This window comes from Harpegnathos saltator, unplaced genomic scaffold, assembly GCF_003227715.2.
Source record: "Harpegnathos saltator strain DR-91 unplaced genomic scaffold, Hsal_v8.6 scaffold26, whole genome shotgun sequence".
Classification (NCBI taxonomy): domain Eukaryota; kingdom Metazoa; phylum Arthropoda; class Insecta; order Hymenoptera; family Formicidae; genus Harpegnathos; species Harpegnathos saltator.
The window spans coordinates 45001-59950 of NW_020230050.1; the positions used below are offsets into that span (position 1 = coordinate 45001).

Here is a 14950-nt window from a genome sequence, read left to right on the forward strand (position 1 = left end):
GGCGCATTTTTCTCTTCGGCCGAAATACGTTACGTCGTTATCCGGCAGCGTCGACGGATGCGATCGCGTTGACAATCATGACGCGCGAACGACACGGCTGTTGACGCGGAGAAGAGCGTGATTCCTTGCGGTCTACCGTTTCTGGGAAAAACGTCAGTCGCGATTAAGGGAATTTACCGCGACGGGCCGATCGAAGTTCAAGCTCGCATGTGGAAGTTCGTCGAAGATCGCGTTGAAGGAAAACATTCATGTCACTCGTTTCGTTTATTTCATAAGCTCGAAAGCTTCAGGATTCATCGCAGGTGTCGAATTTACTCGCAAAATACACTCTGGATTCTAACAAACTTAGCACTTTAGTCACAGAAATATTACATTTTCAAGCAAAAACTCGTTTTACGCTTCTCAAAGCTAAGCAAAGCTAAGTTTATGATATTCTTGAAAAGCGATTTTCAAAATTCTTCACGGCTATATTTTAAGACTGTTATCAATTTTTTGCCAAGGATAACCTTAAGGTAAAATTAAACAATCGCCTTTCTCAGCAGAAAAAATATCAAAGAAATACCTGAATAGAAAAATTAATAGAGCTCTGGTAAGGACCTGATTATTTTTCTCCAACATTAATCAAGCCCTAGTAGGGATAGAGAGAAACAAAGGCCCTATAAGATGTGTGTAACAAATGGTTTAACGAGTCCTTATAAGGTAATATTAATACGGTCTTTGCTAAGGAAATATTTTTATTATTGCTTGAGTAAAAATATTCGTTCTCTTCATTCTAAGAAATTTACACTGTAATTATTTTATTTCTTTATAATCTTGCTAGTATATAAGAATTTTTGATTTTAAAAATATAGCATATTTTATACAATGAAATGTAGCATTCTTTAGACATAAAAATCCTGCTATTGTTTTTATTCAAATTTGCTGCATTTCAAAACGAAGGCAATACTGGAAAAATTCTCGGAAGAGACTAATGAATATGGCAACTAGTAAAACTAACAAAATCTCTTTTTAATTGCGGTATTAAATTAAAAAATCTTTAAAAGAACCAGATAGAGCGTACCTATTAAAACAATACTAAACTATTTTATTACACGCTTCAAATCTTATTAATTTTCTATAACAAAATTTGATTTTGTATATCTAAGGCGTCCCTAAAAAATCCTTCTCAGGCCTTTCTCAGCTTTTCTTATCAAAGCCTTATTTCGTAAAGTCTAAGGCATCCCTAAAAGATTCATCTTGGGGCCCGATGTGGTAACAATGAGACATCCTACTTTCAGCCTTATCGGGGCCTTACAATAGGAAAAAAAATTTAGTATCTCTAACAAAACTGTTTAGTCGAGGCATTTTTTAATAGCAACCAAATATCTTGTTTTATATAACACAATATTTAGTTGTCTCGACTAAATATATTTTTCTGCTTTGTCCTCTGGAATGAATCTCCAAATGATTTTGTTCTTAGACTTCATGTATAAAAATTAAGCAATTTAGTTATTTTATCCATAAAAATTATACAATAACGAAATATTATTTTACATAAACTAAAATAATGCCCAATGGATACAATATTTTGTCTTTCCGCGCACTAAAATTTAGATTTTATATATTAAGAAAAAATTACAGTATTTTTAACAAAATTCATATAGTTCAAGCTTTTTGGTTGGCTATAACAAAAGTATTATACGTTATACGAACGAACCGTGATAAAACAAGATATTTGTTTACAGGAACCGAACAGTCTTGTCGGGCATATTTTAACCAAATTATCTTGCTGTCACAACAAAATTTTCGTTCCCGCAACAAAATACATTTTTCCCAGTGTATGCCTCACGAGGATAGCTCAAACAATTTTCTGCTCGGACAATTTCAGAATATTTTTCCATCCGCAGTAGCCTGCAATCTCGCGGCTAGAAGCGACAACGAAGAGAGAAACGTAGTTTCTTGTAGGGGAAAAAAAAAAAAAAAGAAAAAAATGACAACAAGCCCGTCCAACAGCACAAGTGCGTGCCTCGAGCACACGAGAAGAGCGAGGCGGACGAGGCGCTTAATCGCGCGAGCCGCGAGCCGCGAGCCGCCATTAACCCCTTTCCGCCGCGGGGTCTGGCGTCTAGCGACGCTAGGCCGTGTTCTTTCTTCCCTGCCGAACCGCTAAACGCGGCGACTCGCGTCTCCACGCGCGTAAGGTTATTTACCGTCGGCCGAAGCCTTTAGTCAATGACCGTTCGATCGGTGTGCCGTTTGTCGACATCGCAGCGCGCGCGACGGCCGCGGCGGCGGCGGCGGCGGCGCGATGCACGCGCGCGCGCGCACGCGGGCTTCCTCGTGTCTTGACACGGGCTGGCAGAGGCCGGCGGCATGGCAGGGGACGCGGAAGAGGGATCGACGACCTACGGAGTGCACGGCGGCTCTATTTTAAGCGGGTCGCGGACAGAGTCCCCGATCGCCGGCAGCCCCGCGGAATGACCGTGAAAGACGCGGCGCGACGCGCCGCGCCGCGCCGCCGCCGTTTCTCTCCCCCCGGCTTAGTGTTACGTTATACAGACCTCTCCCCGTGCTGTTCTCGCGCCCGACGAGGAAACACGCCGGCCAAGTGTAACGTTCGCGTGCAGCGAGCTGGCATGCCGGGGAATCGTGATTGCCCGCACGCCATAGTCCGAGGACGACTTCGTCGGGTGATTTTTACGACTCTCCGGCCGCTGCGAGAGCCTAAGTCGAGTAATATCGCCCCCTCCCCTCCCCCCGGAAGCCAGAGGAAGGAATTGTCAATGAACGTCACGTGGCGAAGGGAGGAATTCAAGGGAGGAAGGATTCACGCGGGACGCGTCTCGACATTTTTGCTTCCTCCTCGCGTGAGAGAGGGACTTTGAGTTTCTGTGGCATCGGGGGGTGGCGGCAGGTAGGGGGCGCTTTTTTCCCTCCCCTTCGGGAGAAAGAGTAACGGGCAACTCGGATAGATTCCGACGCGCGGCGCGTGGAAAAGCGTTGGAGATTATCAAAGCGCGGAGGTTCGGTATTATGAAAGTGGGCGTCGACCATATTTCACTGTCATCGTAAACGCGGGCGCGTATATGCGCCACGTGCATATTATCGTCGACATTCTTAATGCATATTCCATTAGCGTATTGCAAAGCGCGCTTTCGAAAGTGCGCTCGCGAGACTGGCGGCGCGCGGCTTGCGCGAGGACTGACTGCGCGAATCGCTCGGCGCATTTTGCCGGGCCAATTCTAACGGCTGTTCTCTCGCGCCGATTCTCCGCGCGCTTCGAGTCATGAGAAAATCACGAGCGAAGACACTCGGCGACGCAGGTCGAGATGAAAAATCCGCTCGGAGGGTTCGCTCGGCAGGGGGGAGCGCCGGGGGCAGTCGATCGTGCGAACCCGACACGAGTGCGTCACGTTGCGCATGAAATAAAACGGTATCTCGAACTGGAGTGGTTTTCCTCGGCCGCGCGCGCGCGCGCGCGGCCGTTCCATTTCTCGTAACCTTAACGCGATGGTCGACGACTGCGCCGCCAGAGTGCGATTATTCCGTCGCGGTGATCCGCGTCTTCGGCGCTGCGGCTGTTCCGCGTAAGTCACCTGCGAGGGAACGTTACGTCGAAAGCAGCAGGACCTTCCGCGCACTGGAAGTGCATAATGTGAAGGGATAGTTGGGCGTGCCTATAATAATGTAGAAATTTGTTTATGTTTATTTATTTTTTTAGTATTTTACATCCTCTTATTAGTTATTAACCTTTTTTATCAATCCTTTTATCAATTGTTAATAAAATAAAACATTTGCACAAGTTTCTTATAGTAATCAAGGACAACATTGGCGAGAAGGTTGAAAAGTGGCAACACAGAAAAAAGTCCTATGGGAAAACATTGTTTATTAAAGAGAGCAAAGAGAAAGAAATCTATTCGGCATCTTTAAGCGAAACAAGAAGCTGTTTAAAATGTACTGAAGTGTTTAATGTTAGGTACCCAGGGGAAAATTATAGTCGAATAGATATCTTTTATATGTATAAAACATTCAGGAAACGTCGATTCGCGATGTCCATGGCTTGCTATTTCTCGCCGAGTAGGCTGCCCATCTAACCCTGATAAAAATGTACCAGCTATCCCGTTTGAAGAGTTCACGTAAAGAAGCGTATACCGCGCGAAACATAGTCTCGGTGACAGATTTTGAGGTTAAGTACGCAAATACGACGTTTTTTTAGTCGTTTAACCTTTTCACTGAATTAACTTCCCTTGAAAAAATTATTAAAATATTTGGTAGTCCTACGTTTTTTGGGTCGCTGATTACGAATCTAAAGACAGATTTGCAAAATTCAAAATGGCGGACTCAATATAGCGATCATGATGTACAAAATTAATGAAAATTCCAATTATTATTAAATAATGACCAGGTCGTAATAAGAACATATGATTCTAGACGATGGAACTCGATCGAGCTGGAAAAAATTTATGTGGGAAAATGCTCAATACTGCATATTTATGCTTACTAGAGATTGAACATTCATTTTTGAGTAAAATAATATTGATAGTATGGATAAGATGGAGATAGAGAATAAAAAAACTAGGAAAGATAGAGCTAAAAAATGCAAAAAAATCAAATTTCGGCCGTTTTTGTAGAAATATTTGTTTATAACGAAAAATCTAACCTGCAAAAAAATACTGAAAGAAATATATGTTTTTGTACAACATCAGAAAAATATTTGGTGAAAATTTCAAACCTCTACATTCGATACTCTCCGAGGAATCGATTTTTCCCTAAAAACAAAAGCATTTCCTTTCTTTTCAACTTTGATTTGTTATAAATAATCACAAATGAATAATTGGGTATAAAAACCTATTGGAGTATGTTGAACAACTATTCAGTTAGCTGGAGAAAGTCAAATCCCCGATTGGTTCTCCAAAATTGTGTGATTTACAACGCAAAATTGAATCAAGAAAAGGTGGGAAGTATACTAACAGCGAAAGGGTTAAGCCCAGGTCTAACGTTGTAACTCAAAACAGACCGTATTCGCAAGGTATTTATCCGACGTGCGAAACATTTTGGAAGTTAAAATAGAAACATGAAACATTTATTCACTCACAATAACAGTGTTCTTTTTTGCGCATCAGAAAGAGACACACCTACTCACAAGACACATCCAACTCTCTCACAACTGACCGATCAGCGCTGACGCCTAGCATATTAACAAAATTATAACAAATGACCATCTATCCCCTATGCCGATCAATCCCGGACTTATCCTACAATTCTTGAAGAAGCAAAATTTCAAATAAACCCTTCTCGGAATTCCGTGCTCCGCTCAAAGATTCGAGGACATCGGGGCTCTCGACGGGACTAATCAATGGAGAGCGCAGGATTGGAGTCGCCGAAAACTCGGCTATTCCAACACCTCCAGCTGTCGGTGTTGGAACCCGACGGCCCGAGGCTCCCGAAACTCAAAAATCCCAAGGAACCGCGATGCAACCTAGCAGCCACGTTGACTGAAAGCCCGGGGAGAAAGCCCGGCTCGCCTGAGCACACGATTTCGGCATTATCGGGGCAATTACTTGTCGCGAAAGTAACGACCGGCCCAGCGTGACCTTTCCGCTGCGAAGCGGGCAGGAGGGAGCAGGAGCGCGGCTCGGAACGCTTTACATCATCGTTATTACATCGCCGCGGCCGCGGTGTGGATTCCGCGGAAAAAGCCCGCGTGTGTCTCGCGGTCGTGTACACCCGAGAGCGGCGGCGGCGGCGGCGGCGACCGGGCCCTCGTTCACCTCACGCGGAATCCTTCGCCTTCTGTCTCCGAGAAGCCGAAGGTGGTAGGCGCACACTCGCGAGCGCGTTTTCCTTTCACCCGGGCCGAGTGTGTGCGCGCGCGCGCGCGCCTTGTCAAGCGGGGCCCGTTCGCTCGCTCGCTCGCTCACTCGGCGGCGCATATCTTCGACATCTCGCGAATGCACGCGCGAGCGTGAGAGCGTGGTACGCGAGAGGGACAGCAGGCGGAGCGGTCTGGCCTGGGTGTCGATTAAAATTATTATTACCGGCGCGGCGGAGCGGAGGGGCATTTTTGAGCGGCCGACGGAGGAACCGGTTCAGTCGCGCGCGGCGGCTACCGCCTCGCGCTCGCTCGCTCGCGCGAGCGTTTCCTTTTCGCGTGCAGCAGCGACGCGCGTTGCATTCGCCGCATGTTGCGCGACATCGGCCGAACCGGTAGGTTTCACACACGCTCGCCGGAACCGGTGGTAATCGATAGCCGGCTGGTATCCGGGTGTTATCGGGGGAAAACTGCCGCGCGCGCGCGCGCGCGCGAGCGAGGAAAATCGCGCGGATCCGCGCGCGAGCAAATCGCCGCGACGGCGGAATGCATCTCTGATCGCGCTGACTCACGACAATGATTAATGCCGGGCGCAGCAATTCGGGTGCGATACGCGGCGCAGGTGTAAGAGAGGGGGCAGACTGTGATCCAATAATAATAGGAATAATTTTCCCAGCGGCCGAGCTGGTACTCGTGATTTGGCAATACGCCGAGTTTCCCGGCGAGTATGGCGTAATTAATCTCCGGTTAACGCGACGCGACGCGACGCGACGCAACGCGCTCGCGACCGTGCATACCAGCGGTGTCGTTTTGAGAACGCATATTGCAGCAACGCGCGCGCGAGCGAGCGAGAAAGAGGGAGAGGGAGAGAGAGAGAGAGAAAGAGAGAGAGAGAGAGACCGCGAGGAATTGCCACGTCGCGCGCGCGTTAGACAGATCGAAGCGATGCAATTCCAAAACCGGTATCCGTCACACAGCGCGCGCGACCGGCGGAGGGATACAGTTTCTCTCCCCTTTTCCTCGCGCAACACGCGCAACGCGCTCGCACGCACGGAGGCGGAAAAATCCCGTGTCGACGAAACGCGCCTCATGCCCCGTCGTCGTCGTCGTCGTCGGCGTCGGCATCGGCGTCGGCGTCGCCGCGTTCCGCGACGTCTCGTCTCGTCTCTTGCGCGTTTTGTAACCGGCGACCTTTGGAGAACAAGAGGAACGTGTGCCGGGAAACGGCGGGAGAGAGAAGGGGAGAGAGAGAGAGAGAGAGAGAGAGAGAGAGAGAGAGAGAGAGAGAGAGAGAGAGACGCGTCGATCCGTACACGGCCGCTAAGATTCCGGACGAGAGCCTTGGCTCAAAGTATTTTCCAGCGAGGTGTGCGAGCGCGTGGGAAGACGTTCGCTTTAAACGGACGCGCGCGACTTACCGGCGGATTGTCGTCGCGCATCGTTCGTTTTAAATACCTGCCTCCCCCGGAGCGACGCGCGAATAAGGTCGCTCGCGTTATTAACGTCGCGCTGGGAGACTCATTAGAACGCGCGCGCGCGCGCGGAGGAAAGCGGAGAGCCAACGCACAGGTGGCGTAGCGCGAGGAATCAATGGCCGCGTAGTTCAGTAGAACAAAGTGATCAGAGAGCGCTTAGTGATTATTGTCTGTGATTGGAGCATTCTTTTAGATTCTTCATAGACCCAGAAGTATTTGCCAATCAGGAGCGAGATTCAATGGAAAATCTAGTAATGTCCAACTGTTGAGTCTGCTGAATGCAGCCAATGAGATCCAAGCTTAGTGGCGTGAGAGGAAGAAATCACGACGATCTATGGGGGGGAGGGAAGTACCAGACCTCCCGGTCCTCCTCGCACCCTGCCGACTAGAAATTTATCCCATGGTTCTGGATCAGGTTAACTTGATTTGGACATCAGGTCCCAATAAGGTATAATGCTGTTGGGTTCTAGTAAGTCATGTGACGCAGCGTGGATGGACGCAGGACCTCATTAAGGGTTCATAGCCTCAGGTCTAGAGATGTGCGAAGCAAGAATTTTTATGTCGAATCGAATCGAATGTCACTTTTTAAATTCGAATTCGAATCGGATGGAGTCATTAAAAAATTTAACATGACTGTTAAACATGCAAATAACGATAATGGAGGATTTTAATATGAAAGGGAATATTAATATTGTAATATCATCTTAAAGTAAAAATATATATTTAAATATTTAAAGTAATTTATAATTAAGGTAATTATAAGTTAAGTTACTGTAATTACAAGTTAAAGGTTCAAACATGCCTAAGCCCAGATGGCCCGTTTTATAGCTGATGCACGCAAACGCTAATTGTATTTGACTCGTATTCGAATCTTTGCGATTCGAAATTTTCGAATTATTCGGATTCGAGTCATAGGGATTCGGTTTCGAATTACATTCGATTCGATTCGACTCGAATTTGAATAGTTCGTACATCTCTAATCAGGTCCTTATTAAGTTACCTTATTGAATCCTTGGTCTTTTTTCATATTTATATTGTAATTCATATTATATAATATATAATATGAAATATAATATATAATAAATACATATAAAGTTAACTAAATGGTTTTTGTTAAAATGTGATAACGCAAGTCATATTAGGTGAACAAAATGAATAAAAATCCTATAGATTCGATCAACTAAACCTTATTATATCATACACTAGGTTGGTACATTAAGGTCCTAAAATATGGACCCTTCATCCTTTATAACCTTATAAAGGTCTTCCTCACTGAATTGTCCTTATACAGGACTGACTTAATTAGGATGACCCTTCATTCACCCTACTAAGTTCTTATCAGGCGTACCTGATCAAAATTTCTAGTCGGGCTTTCCGATGGAGATGAGAGAGGACGTAGAGAAGAAAGTACCAGTTATCTTTGTTCGTTAATCCTTTCCCTGTTAGTTAGGCAAGTATACTTCCCACCTTTTCTTGATTCAATTTTGCGTTGTAAATCACATAATTTTGAAGAACTAATCGGGGATTTGAGTTTTCCAGATAACTGAATAGTTCGACATACTCCGATAGGTTTTTATACCCAATTATTCATTTGTGATTATTTATAACAAATCAAAATTGGAAAAAAATGGTTTTTTTTAGGGAAAAATCGATTCTTCGCAGAGTATCGAATGTAGAAGTCTGAAATTTTCACCAAATATTTTTCTGACGTTGTACAAAAACTTATATATTTCTTTCAGTATTTTTTACAGGTTAGATTTTTTGTTATAAACAAAAATTTCTACAAAAACGGCCGAAATTTGATTTTTCTGCACTTTTTAGCTCTATTTTCCCTAGTTTTTTTTATTCTGTATCTCCATTTTATCCATACTATCAATATTATTTTACTCAAAAATGAATGTTTAATCTCTAGTAAGCATAAATAGTAGCAGCAATATTGAACATTTTCCCATATAATTGAATTCGGTAAATCTGCCTTCGGATTCGTAGTCAGCGATTCGAAAAACCCATATATCATCAATAATAATCGGAATTTTTATCAATTTCGTACTGTTTCGTTGCGGTCGCCATATTGAATTTTGCAAACCTGACCTCAGATTCGTAATCAGCGAGCCAAACAAAACGTAGGACCTCTGCCAAATATTTTAATAAACCTTCTCAAGGGAGGTTAATTCAGCGGTGAAAGGGTTAAAACGCGCGGAAAGGGGGCGCGCGATCCCGGGGGCGAGCGCGCGCTTCACTCGGAATCCGAGTGCGAGGCGGCGGAATCCGACGGGGTCGTTTTCCGCGTAATACATACTCTCGCCTCGCGCGAGCGGCCGCAGATAACTCGGACGTGACGTTTCTCTCCGCTTGGCATTTCGAAACTGGTATCGCGTGTCTACGGCGAGAAGAAAAAAGCGACGGCGAGCGAGGGAAGAAAACGAGTCGAGCCGCGGCACCGAGGACAGTACAAACTTCAACTTGCCTCGCGCGTAATCGGAGGCCCGGCGAGCCGGAAAAGCCGACAGGGTGGAGGAGGCGAAAGCCCAGCCGCGATGGCGACGTCGCCGAAATGATGAGATCGCTCGCGAGGCAGGAAGCGTCGCGTCGGCCGGTCGAACGAGCGAGCGAGCGAGCGCGCGAGCGAACGAACGAGCGAACGAACGACGATCGAGGTGCGGTCCGACGCGCGCGGCCGGTGCGTCGAGAAAGGTTCATCAATATTCATAAGTTGCGCTAGACCTATCCGCGTTGTTTCAAGGATCCAGGTAGTTTCCAGCGCATACTTCGCTCCTCCTCCCCGCCCCGTCGCCCTTCACATATCCGTCGGCTCTTTTTTCTCCTCGCGTGCGTACGTACTCAACACACACACACACACACACACACATACATACTCTCCCCCCCCCCCCTAAAGTCTAATGCCTATACGTGTCTCCTCCGGTACGCGCCGGTTAGCCAGCGGTGTCGCAGCGCGTACACGCGAGCGTGTACGTGACGGTAGTGTGAATGCGTGCACGTGCAGGGTACACCGCGACCGGCCGACACGATAAGATCGTGCCGAAGGAACTTGCGCAATCTGGAGTAGCGATTACCCGGAGGGACACGCTCGTGAACGGATAGACCCGTTGTCGCCGCCGTCATCGTCGTCGTCGTCGTCGTCGTCGTCGTCGTCGTTGCCACCATCGCGAACTCGTCGCTCGCGCGCGACTTGGAAAGTCGTGGAGCAAGCAGGGGTGGGCCCCATCGCGAGGCCCTCGACACGTCCAGGTGGAGCATCGTGACCCTCGAGGTCACGCCGATGGGCAGTCGACGTCCGCGAGTCTCACGAGTTATCGAGTCATCGTTCTTAATAAACGTTGGCGGCCGGCCACTCTCACGACTGCGGTCGCGTGGAGCGCAAACGTGAGCCACCCCGGCGCTACGTCGAGATTAATTACGAGGACGGCCGTCGGGATTTCAGCCGGGGGATCGCGCGCCCCTCTTTGCGTCTCCGCTTCACTTTCCTCCGGTCGTCCGGGCTGCTCCGGGCGGGCGAAGAACAGCTCCAGTTTTCGGTCGACGCGATTGACAGTTGCTCTCTCTCTCTCTCTCTCTCTCTCTCTCTCTCTCTCTCTCTCTCTCTCTCTCTCTCTGCGCACCTCAGGAGGGAAAACGCGCGCAAGAACACGAACGAGAAAAAATAATTTCGGAACAAGCGGAATCATCTAAATTTTAGAGAATGTTATTCTTATATACGGCCTCAAGAGGGTTCCTCTAAGATTCAGAGGAAAATATTATAAATACATTATTCTTCAAGTTAGAGGAATGCAAATCTTATTGATTTTAATATAAATTTCCTCTTGTATACGGATTATTTAATTATTTTTTAAGAGGATTATTATTTATTCTTACTGTACTTTATTCTCTCTTACTGGTTATACTGATTAATTTAAAAAAGTTATTATAATGTACAGCGAAACGTAATATATATATATATATATATATATATAGATGTACTTCTGGATCCGGTTCTACAATAAGTAGGCACGAGTGAAATAATATCATTGTAACAAGTAACTTTCCAATCAGTTTTGTTGTGGACTTCATAGCTACAAAGATGTTCATCATAACCAATTGTATGAAACATAGTTAAAGGAAAGAATATATTATTCAACTTGTCGCGATAGATTGTAAAGTGTATTTGACCAAATATGGGTAAATTATCTTCGCTATATGTTACAACAACACACATATCTTTTTTAAAAAGCGTTCCAAATATTCTGACCCATGAACATATGGTTATTTTTTCGTCCATGTCTCGAGGTAGAGCATGATTGAACAAAAAAAGCCGACATTCCAATCAACATATTCCTCTTTACATAAAAGAAAAATTAATTGATATAAGAGGGAATCTTCTTGAAATAAGAAGAAAACAGTTGGAATAATATCTAATAAATTTTAGATGAAGCGGTCCACTTTGACCGCTTCATCGGAAGAGGGAATCCTTTTCCTGTAAAAGGCTTCGCTTACAAGTAAACCTCGGGGAACGTCAGACGCCGATTTGTTTCCAATTTTTTATAGTTATTTTTTATGTCAAAATATGAAGAAATCTGTTATCATTTTTAGCTTAAATTAATTTTTTCAATTTTTTCGAAATTTTTCAAGTTTCACACAAGTGACACTATTTTATACATGTTTAAAACAATATTTCTTAAAAATTTATATATATCTGATTTGGTGAAACTTGCACACACACACGTCGCCGATTATGAATTAGAACCATTTTATAAAATTCAAAATGGCGGATCTAATATGGTTGACGTCATTGTTGAAAAAGTGTTCAGTTTTATGCTGCATTCGACGTTGGGTGAACTTTCGGCTCACTATCCAGCAAACAAGCTTATTTTAGCGTCAAAATCTGAACAAGCGTCTAAAAAATGAACAAGAAATGAAGAAAAAAAAAGAATGAACCAAGAACTTCAGAAATTTCAGAAAAATTGAAAAAATTAATTTAAGTCAAAAATGACAACAGTCTTCTTCATATTTTGACATAAAAAGTAACTACAAAAAATTGGAAACAAAGCGGCGTCTGACGTTCCCCGAGGTTTATACTCGTTAGAATATGAGACTGTTGGGAAAATCACTTTGCAAAATGGAACACTTTGTTTTGGGTGAAGAACCTCGATCGCAAGCCCGCTTAATTTTATACGTCAACGTCACGCTTAAGCGCGATCGCCGGTGAAATCGGCTTTGTCGGCGGGGAACAATGTTCGAGGAATGTTATCTGTCTGAGGAACAACGCGTCGGGCCCGTAACAAATTAGATGCATCCACGTTTCCCGTGCTAATGATCGCACGCGCAGATAACATCGGCATCTTCTTCGGGAACAATGCTGTATGGGACACCATGAGGAGAGAAGCAGAGAAGGAGAGAGAGAGAAAGAGAAAGAGAGAGAGATATCGCTCGTGGATTTTTGCGCGAGCCGACTCGTCAAGTTCGCGCCGAGGCGCACGCGATTTTTCATCGCGCCCCGAGTACCCGCCGATTTCTTCTCACGTCAGCTGTGACGAATGTGTGTGTGTGTGTGTGTGTGTGTGTGTGTGTGTGTGATGTTGCTCTTTACGTAAGCCGCCGGAGTTACGGCGACCACCTCGCGCTTCTTTTTACCGCCGGCAACATCGTAACATCGCGCGCGCGATCGTGTATCATTGCTCAACAATCGCGCGACAATCAACGCGATGAATCAACACGTCTTCCTCTTCCATTAGATCGACTTCTAATTTTTCCGAGAACCACGCCGCCGCAGTAATAATAGAGATCTCCGGGATATATCGCAAAGTCGTATCGCTAAGCGGGCGAAAAAAAGCCTATCTGCGAGCGGATAAGAGAGCGAGTCTGTAAGAGAGAGAGAGAGAGAGAGCGAGAGAGCGAGCGCGCACTTCGCACGGCGTGTCGACGAGGTAAATATAGTTTTACTTGGCACGCGCGCGCGAGCGCGAGTCTAACGACCACCAAACGCAGAGAAAGTTCTTCTAAGCGTTCCGTGACCTTTCGTATCATTCTAGCGGCACGGAAAAAACAGCGGTCAAACGAGGGTGCAACGCGGACTTTCGCCGTTTCACTCGCACCGGCGCGCCGCTCGTTGTTTCGGAGCGCCGCGCGCAGATCCAACTTGGCGCGCGCGCGCGTATGTGTGTGTGTGTGTGTGTGTGCGCGTACGTTAACACGCAGGTCGCGCGCGTGAAGAAGACGCGCGCTCCCCCCGTCGCGACTCTCTTAATCTAATCGACCGCGCCGATTTTTTTCTTCCGCCGAAGGACGTCGGGCCGATACATCCTGTCGCCGCGCTACGCAATGCCTCGCCGGCGACGACGACGACGACGACGACGACGACGACGACGACGACGACGACGACGACGACGACGACGACGACGACGACGACGATGACGACGACGAGGAGGAGGAGTGCGATTACCGGGGGAGTCCGCTCGCTTCGTCGTCGAGAAAAAACCGGATTGAAGGATCGACCGGTCGGATTGATTAAAGGTCGACGATATCCGATACTTGTTACGATCAACATTTCGGCGATCGTCGTGTGGATGAATCATCATCGACAAATGTCCAGGCGAGGAGAATCGTTCCACCGAGCGGCGAAAACGTCGTCGGACTGCTGAGGAAAGCGACTCTGCTTTGCTTTACTTTCTTTCCATATGTGTTTTTTTAGCAATAACTCGTTTCTATTTATTACCCTTTTCAAGGATATTGTAAAACGTGCACTCTACATGGGGAGCAGACCGACGAAGTTTGTTTACGAACTTAATATTCCTCATTGAAATGCCAAACTTACATTAAAGGGGTGTGTACTTGGTGCTTACGACGAGAATGCTTGCGAAATAAATTGCGGGTATAAATGGATAAAATCAAATCTTCGAGCAAGATTTATTCAATGCAAATGCTTTCACAGAGTGAAGGTGCAAAGCCAGCGATTCGAAGATTTACGAATACGAGAAATTAAGAGCAAAATAAATTAAAAATTAACTATTAAAAATAAATTTTAAAGATTAAAAATTAATTATTATTATACCATTAGAAATTAATTTATTATTAAAAAATTATTTAGTATCAAAAATTAATTTTAAAGATATATATATATATATAACATCACGAGCTCTCCAACTTGGGCTAAGAATTTTACATTTTGTACAAATAAATTTTCATTCGAGACCATCCGGCATCTACGCTCCCCCTGCCCCCTGCCCCCCGGGTTACAGGAGAAAAACAAAAAAGTTTATAAGCGGACACCTTTTCGATAGAACACGAGCGGTGTCCGTCGGTTCATTGACATTCGCACTTTCACTCTGCAAAAGCATTTGCAATCTTACACAACCAGACGGAAAAGCGACGCAAAGCACAACGTAGTCGACAACGTAATCGTGTCGGTGCCGCCACATCCCCTTTGCGGGCACCCTTCGGCCAGCAATTCCGGGACACCCTGTATACCAGGATACGGCGAAGCGAAAGGCGAGTGTGCCGCGCCGCGCGACGTAGGTGGAGCCGTCAAGGTAGAGCGCTCGATCTCGGCCCATCCGAGACGGGAGGACGACGGTCGCGTCGTCGTCGTCGTCGTCGTGGCCGCGCTGGTACCGATACCATTGTCGCGATCGCTCCGCCGCGCACGTTTGTATACCGCTACAGGCTAACGCCCCGCGTCCGTTCGTTCGCG

General features: G+C 46.1%; 1 protein-coding gene across 1 annotated transcript in view; it reads right to left on the bottom strand.

The window, feature by feature from the left end:
* The window catches only part of Hr39 (nuclear hormone receptor FTZ-F1 beta), a 34446-nt gene that overhangs the window by 15671 nt on the left and 3825 nt on the right, over window positions 1-14950 (bottom strand). The gene's annotated exons all lie outside the window — the stretch shown is intronic.